This window comes from Pan paniscus, chromosome 13 (assembly GCF_029289425.2).
Source record: "Pan paniscus chromosome 13, NHGRI_mPanPan1-v2.0_pri, whole genome shotgun sequence".
NCBI lineage: Eukaryota > Metazoa > Chordata > Mammalia > Primates > Hominidae > Pan > Pan paniscus.
This window is the reverse complement of record NC_073262.2, coordinates 89,191,145-89,198,136: the sequence shown is the minus strand read 5'-3', so window position 1 is coordinate 89,198,136 and position 6,992 is coordinate 89,191,145.

Below are 6,992 nucleotides of genomic sequence, written 5' to 3'. Positions count from 1 at the left end.
ATGTATCTGAATACAAATGGTTCAGCCCACTGGGGTTACATTAATAAAGCAGGATAATGAATCTTTTCAAGCAACTCCAATACGTTCCAAACCTTAAAACTATTGTCAAAAAGACATAGTGCAGTAACTCAACTATAACTCTCTGAGAAGCAGACAATGTGTTTTTAATACCTGCTTGGAAGAGAAATATGTATGTATACTACAGTTAAGAATTCAGATTCTTTTTTTTAATAGAGAAAGAAAAGTGGGCCCAGGGGACCGGTGCTCAGCATAGGGAGGACCCGCGCCGGCACCGGTCTCTGAGTTCCCTCAGTATTTATTGATCATTATCTCTACCATCTCAGAGAGGGGGATGTGGCAGGACAGTAGGGTAATAGTGGGGACAGGGTCAGCAGGAAAACAAGTGAACAAATGTCTCTGTGTCATAAACAAGGTTAAGAAAAAGGTGCTGTGCTTTGATGCGCACATACATAAACATCTCGGTGCATTAAAGAGCAATATTGCTGCCAGCATGTCTCACCTCCAGCCCTAAGGCGGTTTTCTCCTATCTCAGTAGATGGAATATACAATCGGGTTTTACACTGAGACATTCCATTGCCCAGGGGATGAGCAGGAGACAGATGTCTTCCTCTTTTACTAATCCTCCTCAGCACAGACCCTTTATGGGTGTCGGGCTTGGGGACGGTCAGGTCTTTTCTTTCCCAGGAGGCCATATTTCAGACTATCACATGGGGAGAAATCTTGGACAATACCTGGCTTTCCTAGGCAGAGGTCCCTGCGGCCTTCCACTGTGTTTTGTGTCCCTGGGTACTTGAGATTAGGGAGTGGTGATGACTTTTAACGAGCATACTGCCTTCAAGCATTTGTTTAACAAAGCACATCCTGCACAGCCCTAAATCCATTAAATCTTGACACAGCACATGTTTCTGCGAGCACAGGGTTGGGGGTAGGGTTACAGATTAACAGCATCTCAAGACAAAATTTTACTTGGTACAGAACAAAATGGAGTCTCTTATGTTTACTTCTTTCTACATAGACACAGTAACAGTCTGATATCTCTTTCTTTTCCCCACATTTCCCCCTTTTCGACAAAACCACCGTTGTCATCATGGCTTGTTCTCGATGGTCGCTCTCTTTGGAGCTGCTGGGTACACCTGCAGACACTGTTGATACAGTCTTCAAAGCTGCAAGCAACATGTTCTCTGGAGTTTGTGTCACCTTTGTGTTCTCTAGGCTTTTTTTTAGCTAACTGTGTCAGCTTAATTGTGCCCATGTTGGCGGCTCTGCCTTCTTGGTGGATGGCAACTTCATCTGTTCTTCTGACATCACCATGCTGTTCATCTTGTGAGTCGATGGTGCTCGACTGCGGTGTCTCCGTCTCCGTGGAGGTGCTTTTCTTTGCATCTCCGACTGGTTCATTGTAGAACTTCAAATGTCACAAGGCTGACTGTAGACGTACTCGGGAATCTCGTCGACTTGTCCTCAATGATCATGCTCGAGCGTACCTTCACCCTAGAGAAAAGCACCCACGTTGGGCACCAGATGAAGGGGTGGCCTGCCCCTCCACACCTGTGGGTGTTTCTAGTTGGGTGGGACGAGAGACTGAGAAAAGAAAGAGAGAGACACAAAGTATAGAGAAAGAAAAGTGGGCCCAGGGGACCGGCGCTCAGCATACGGAGGACCCGTGCCACCAAGAATTCAGATTATTTGCCAACATTGTGAAATGAATTCATGCAGTTGTGAGAATGTGCAAAATGTAGAATTTATTACTCATCAATGCAAGCAATTTTTTCCAGCTTGGCACTGGGCCTTTCAAATGTAAAACTGATAATTTTTAATATGGTCACACGAAGCTTGTTATTTCAGTGATAAGCTGTGGAGAGTTGATAGTTGACTCTAGCTAAAATCTTGCCAGACACTATGTTGTTTGACATTAGCTAAATGATTATACCAATGATGTGTTCAGGGCTTGAGGCAAAACAAAATGTCATCTTATTATTTTCCTTGAATTTCTAGAGCTTAGTTTTTAAAGTTTAGATTTTGAACAAGTTGTCATTTAAAAATGTTTTGCCTGTTTTTACAGTAGTCTTCAGTATGTGGACAAGTAAATGAACCAAGGAAACAAAAGTGGTCAAACGTGTCTCAATATTTCTTGAGCTCTAATATCCAATTTAAAGCAATAGTTTTAATCTGAACACCTGAAAATAAAAATGAGACATAATATCTGTATCTTTTCTGAGGTCATCCACTGAATATTTCAGCTCCTATAAAGTTCTATAGGGTTTTAAATGATTTGTTAGTAGTTACTGTGGCTTCAACATAAAAGCAACATATTTAGGGGAATCACTTTAAACAGTGAAGTCAAAGGAAACATGTATTACAACAAAAACACTCTTTATGCAATTCAATAGACCTCTTTATTAATTTCTCCTACAGTTCTTGACGTTTATATTACATCTGTTATTTTAGTGAGATTTTAATATTTCATACTCCATTCATATATAAAGAATTTCTACTCAAATGCTTAAAGTATCATTCATGTTGGCCATTAAAAAAGAATCTTATTAGAAAAATCAGATTATTCTTTTCAGGTTGTCTTAAACCTTAAGTTTCTCAATATTAGCAAAGCTATTTCTGTCAAAAGTAGAGTAATGTTGATTAAAAACATAAGCTACCTGGGTAAACATGAGGATCTAGCTGTGAGGAATTAGCTGGGGGTTCTGTAGTACTCAATGCCTATTTTAGAAAAAGGATCAAATCAATAACCTCAACTGCTAGGTTAAGGAACAAAAAGCAAATTAAACCCCACGTAAGCAGAAGAAAAGAAATAAAGATCAGAGGGGAAATCAGTGAAACAGCAAATTTATAGAGAAAAATCAGTGAAACCATAAGCTGGTTCTTTGGGTTGATCAAAAGTTGACAATTACTTTTGCACCAACCTATATAAATTTCAAGCTTTAACAGCAGAAGGGTCAATTTCTATGTTTAATCAAAAATAACTGTCTATGGGACTATTGAGCTGGTTTCAACAGCATTATCCTGATACAAAAACTACAGATTAATTCATCAATTATGAACATAGAAACAAGTACGCTAAGTTTTATCAAATCAAATCCAAAAATATATAAAAAGAAAATGTATCAGGCTCAAGTGGGGTTTATCTTAGGAATTCAGGCTGTTTTCACCATATTAATAAGTTTTTAAAAAAGCCATTTGATCATCTCAATAGATTCAGAAAAAGATTTGACAAAATCCAAAATCCATTCTTGATTAAAACAAAATACAAAGCAACCCCCCACTAAGTCTCAGTAAACTAGGAACAGAAAAAAAACTTCCTCAGTGCATTTATGATATACAGCTAACGTCATTACTTAATCATGCAAGACTGAATGCTTTCCACTTAAGATCACAAACAAGGCAAGAATGTTTGCTCTCATCACCAGCACAGTACGGCAGAATTTGACCAACTTTTTCTGTCAGTCTCTGTGGCAACTACTCAACTCTGCCATTGTAGCATGAAAGCAGGTATAGACAGTGCATAAAGAATAAAACTGTCTATAAGTTCGCTGACTCATGCAATAACATAAGACAAAGAAATAAAATGTATTCAGATTGGAAAGAAAGAAAATCATCTTCATTTACAGAGGAGATTGTCTATGTAGAAGACAATGTTGTGAAATCAACAAAAAAGCTACTAGAATAAGTGAGTTTAGCAAGGTAGCATGATAAAATTAAAATGCAAAAGTCAACTGTATTTCTATATACTAACAACAAACAATTGTGAACTGAAATTTAAAAAACCATTTATTGCTGAAGTGATTTTAAAAGACCTAAATACATGAATATACATATGGGTCAGAAGGCTCAATATTAACATTGAGACATTGTATTAGTCCGTTTTCATACTGCTATAAAGAACTGCCTCAGACTGGGTAATTTATAAAGGAGAGATTTAATTGACTCAGAGTTCAGCAAGGCTTGGGGGCCTTAGGAAACTTACAATTCTGGCAGACGGCAAAGGGGAAACCTTCTTCACAGGGCGGCAGGAAGGAGAAGTGCCCAGCGATGAGGGAAGGGCCCCTTATAAAACCACCAGAGCTCACGAGAACTCACTCACTATCACAAGAACAGCATGGAGGAAACTGCCCCATTATTCAATTACCTCCATCTGTTCTCTCCCTTGACACGTGGGGATTATGGAGGTTACAATTCAAGATGAGATTTTGGGTGGCAACACAGCCAAACTACATCAGATGTCAACTCCATAAATCTGATCTACAGATTTAATGCAAACTCAATAAAAATTCCTGCAGTTTCTTTTGGTAGAAATCAATAGCTGATTCTAAAATGTACACTGAAATGCAAAGAATCCAGAATAGCCAAAGTCACTCTGAAAAAGATTAAGAAAGTTGAGGACTCATTCTGTCAGATTTCAAGACTTAATTATTATAAGGTTGTAGCCATTAAGACAGTATAGTGTTAGTGTAAAGATGGACAAATAGAAAAATGAATCAAAACAGAATTAAAAAAACAAAGCACCATTGACTGATAATCAGTTGGTTTTTGACAAAGGTGCAAAGATAATGTAGGATAGTCCTTTCAACAAATGGTTCTAGAACAATTGGATTTTTACCACAAGGAAAAAAGTGAACTTTGATCCAAACTTTGATTACATACAAAATTTAACCCCAATGGATTACAGATCTAAATGAAAACTGACCACATCCACTGAGGGTGTGGAACAATTGGAACTTTTTTTGACACAGGGTCTCACTCTGTTGCTCAGGCTGGAGTGCAGTGGTGCAATCTTGTCTCACTGCAATCTCCACCTCCTAATTCAATTGCTGTGCCTCAGCCCCACCCGGAGTAGCTGGGATTACAGGTGCACCACCACACTTGGCTAATTTTTTGTATTTTTGGTAGAGATGGGGTTTTGCCATGTTGGCCAGGCGGGTCTTGAACTCCTGGCTTCATGTGATCCACTCACCTTGGCCTCCCAAAGTGCTGAGATTACAGGCGTGAGCCACTGCACCCAGCCTGGAACTCTTACAAACTGCCACTGGGAATATAAAATAGCACAACCACTTTGTAGAACACTAGAAATTTCTTAAAAACTTAAAACATATGAATCAGACATTCCACTCCTGTATTTTACCCAAAAGAAATGAAACCATATGTTCATACAAAGATTTGTATGTGAATATTCATATTAACTTTATTTGTAGTAGCTCCAAATTGGAAACAACACAAGTCCATCAACAAGTGAATGGACAGTGTCAGATCCATACAAAATACTACTACTAAGCAATTTACAGGAATGTACTGATATCTGCAATAACATAGATACATCTCCAAATAATTATGCTGAGTAAAAGTAAAATGAAAAGTACATATTATATGATTCCATTTATATAAAATCATTAAAAAACTATAAACTAATCTATGGTGACCAGTGCTTGTCTGGAGTTGGTGGGTGGTTGGTGTTTGGGGAGGAAAGGATTACAAAGGAGCATCTTTTGGGAGGGATGAATATGTAGATTATATCTTGTTATGATTTCACAATAAATATATTTGTCAAACACCAAATTGTACACTTTGAATATGTATAGTTTATTGTGTCAAATATACCTTAAAGCTGTTTAAAAAGTTTAGTAAAGATCTATGAAAAGCTATTTTGTTTCACCAGAGGAATTAATCAAACATATCTCTCAATTTACCTCTTTGAAATTTGGTTTTACACTTTTAGATGTTAATAAGTCACTATATAAGCTCCCATTTTGAAAAAGAAAAATATATTCCACTTAAAACTGTGGCCAAAATTTCCATGTAAAAACCATCGCAAAACAAATCCAAAATATTGTTCTGTTTCTCATAGAGGGCTCATTCTCATTTCTACAGTCAAGTATGTTGATTCTCATTTACTTATGCAATTAAGCCAGATATAAAAATGTAGGTGCAAGTATAAACCTGTTAGCCGCCCTTAAGTTTGTTATCTAGGCCTCTGAAATCCTATTGACTCACTTTAATATTTTTCCTATGCTTTTACTGTTTGCCTCTGGACAAGTTCTGACAGTGAATTTTATGTTTGGTCTTCTGATCTTCAACTATCAAAGGGAAGAGATGAAAAAGATGGACAATCTTTTCAAAACTGTTAACAGTAGGCAATTCTGTTTAAGAATGAGCAGTAATACATTACATTATACATTTAAGAATCTTATTGAAACCTTAAAAAAATTATATTTTTATTTGACTTCCAATAAACTAGTTAGCGTTCTAGGCAGCATACAAAGTTTCTGTTAAATTTTAATGGGTGTTATTTCTAATAAAAACTATGTAAATATAGATAAAATAGAGACAAGCTTAAGATGACTGACCACAAAATACTATTTTTAAATGCTAACAGGTTAAATCCATTCAGGAAAACTTAAATTCTACTTTTGCTGTTTCTTACTCCCTGAATGGCACTTTTTTTGCTGGGGGCAGGGAGTAGCAGTAGATAGTTGCCATTGTCTCTATCTCCTCATACTAATTCTTTTTAATTAAAATGTCCAGTAATGCTCTGAAAATCATTTTTGGAACATTTAACTATTCAGTAAAAAGATTAAAAATGACTTAATAAGTATACCTTTCTAAATGTAATAAAAATTATATTCTACACTGTACTTTCATAGCACTTCTAGTTTAACATGAAAAATTTCAGGGTGCTTGCTGAAACGACAAAGCACTTTGGTATGGCTATCCTATGCTAAAATTCTTTCCTTTGAAAATTCAAACTCAGTATTTCTAAAAAATCAGCAAAAGAAGTACACTATCTGGTATTCTCTCTTCAACAGAAGTTCACCTTATTTAATCTTGTATTTCTTCGTATAATTGTACAGATTACATAATCAAACTGGGGGGGGGATGACATCTGAACAAGGAATATTTGGCTCTTAATTTTTAGGATTTTATGGTAGTTTATCCCTTATTAGCGATAGTTGATTGAAATTAAT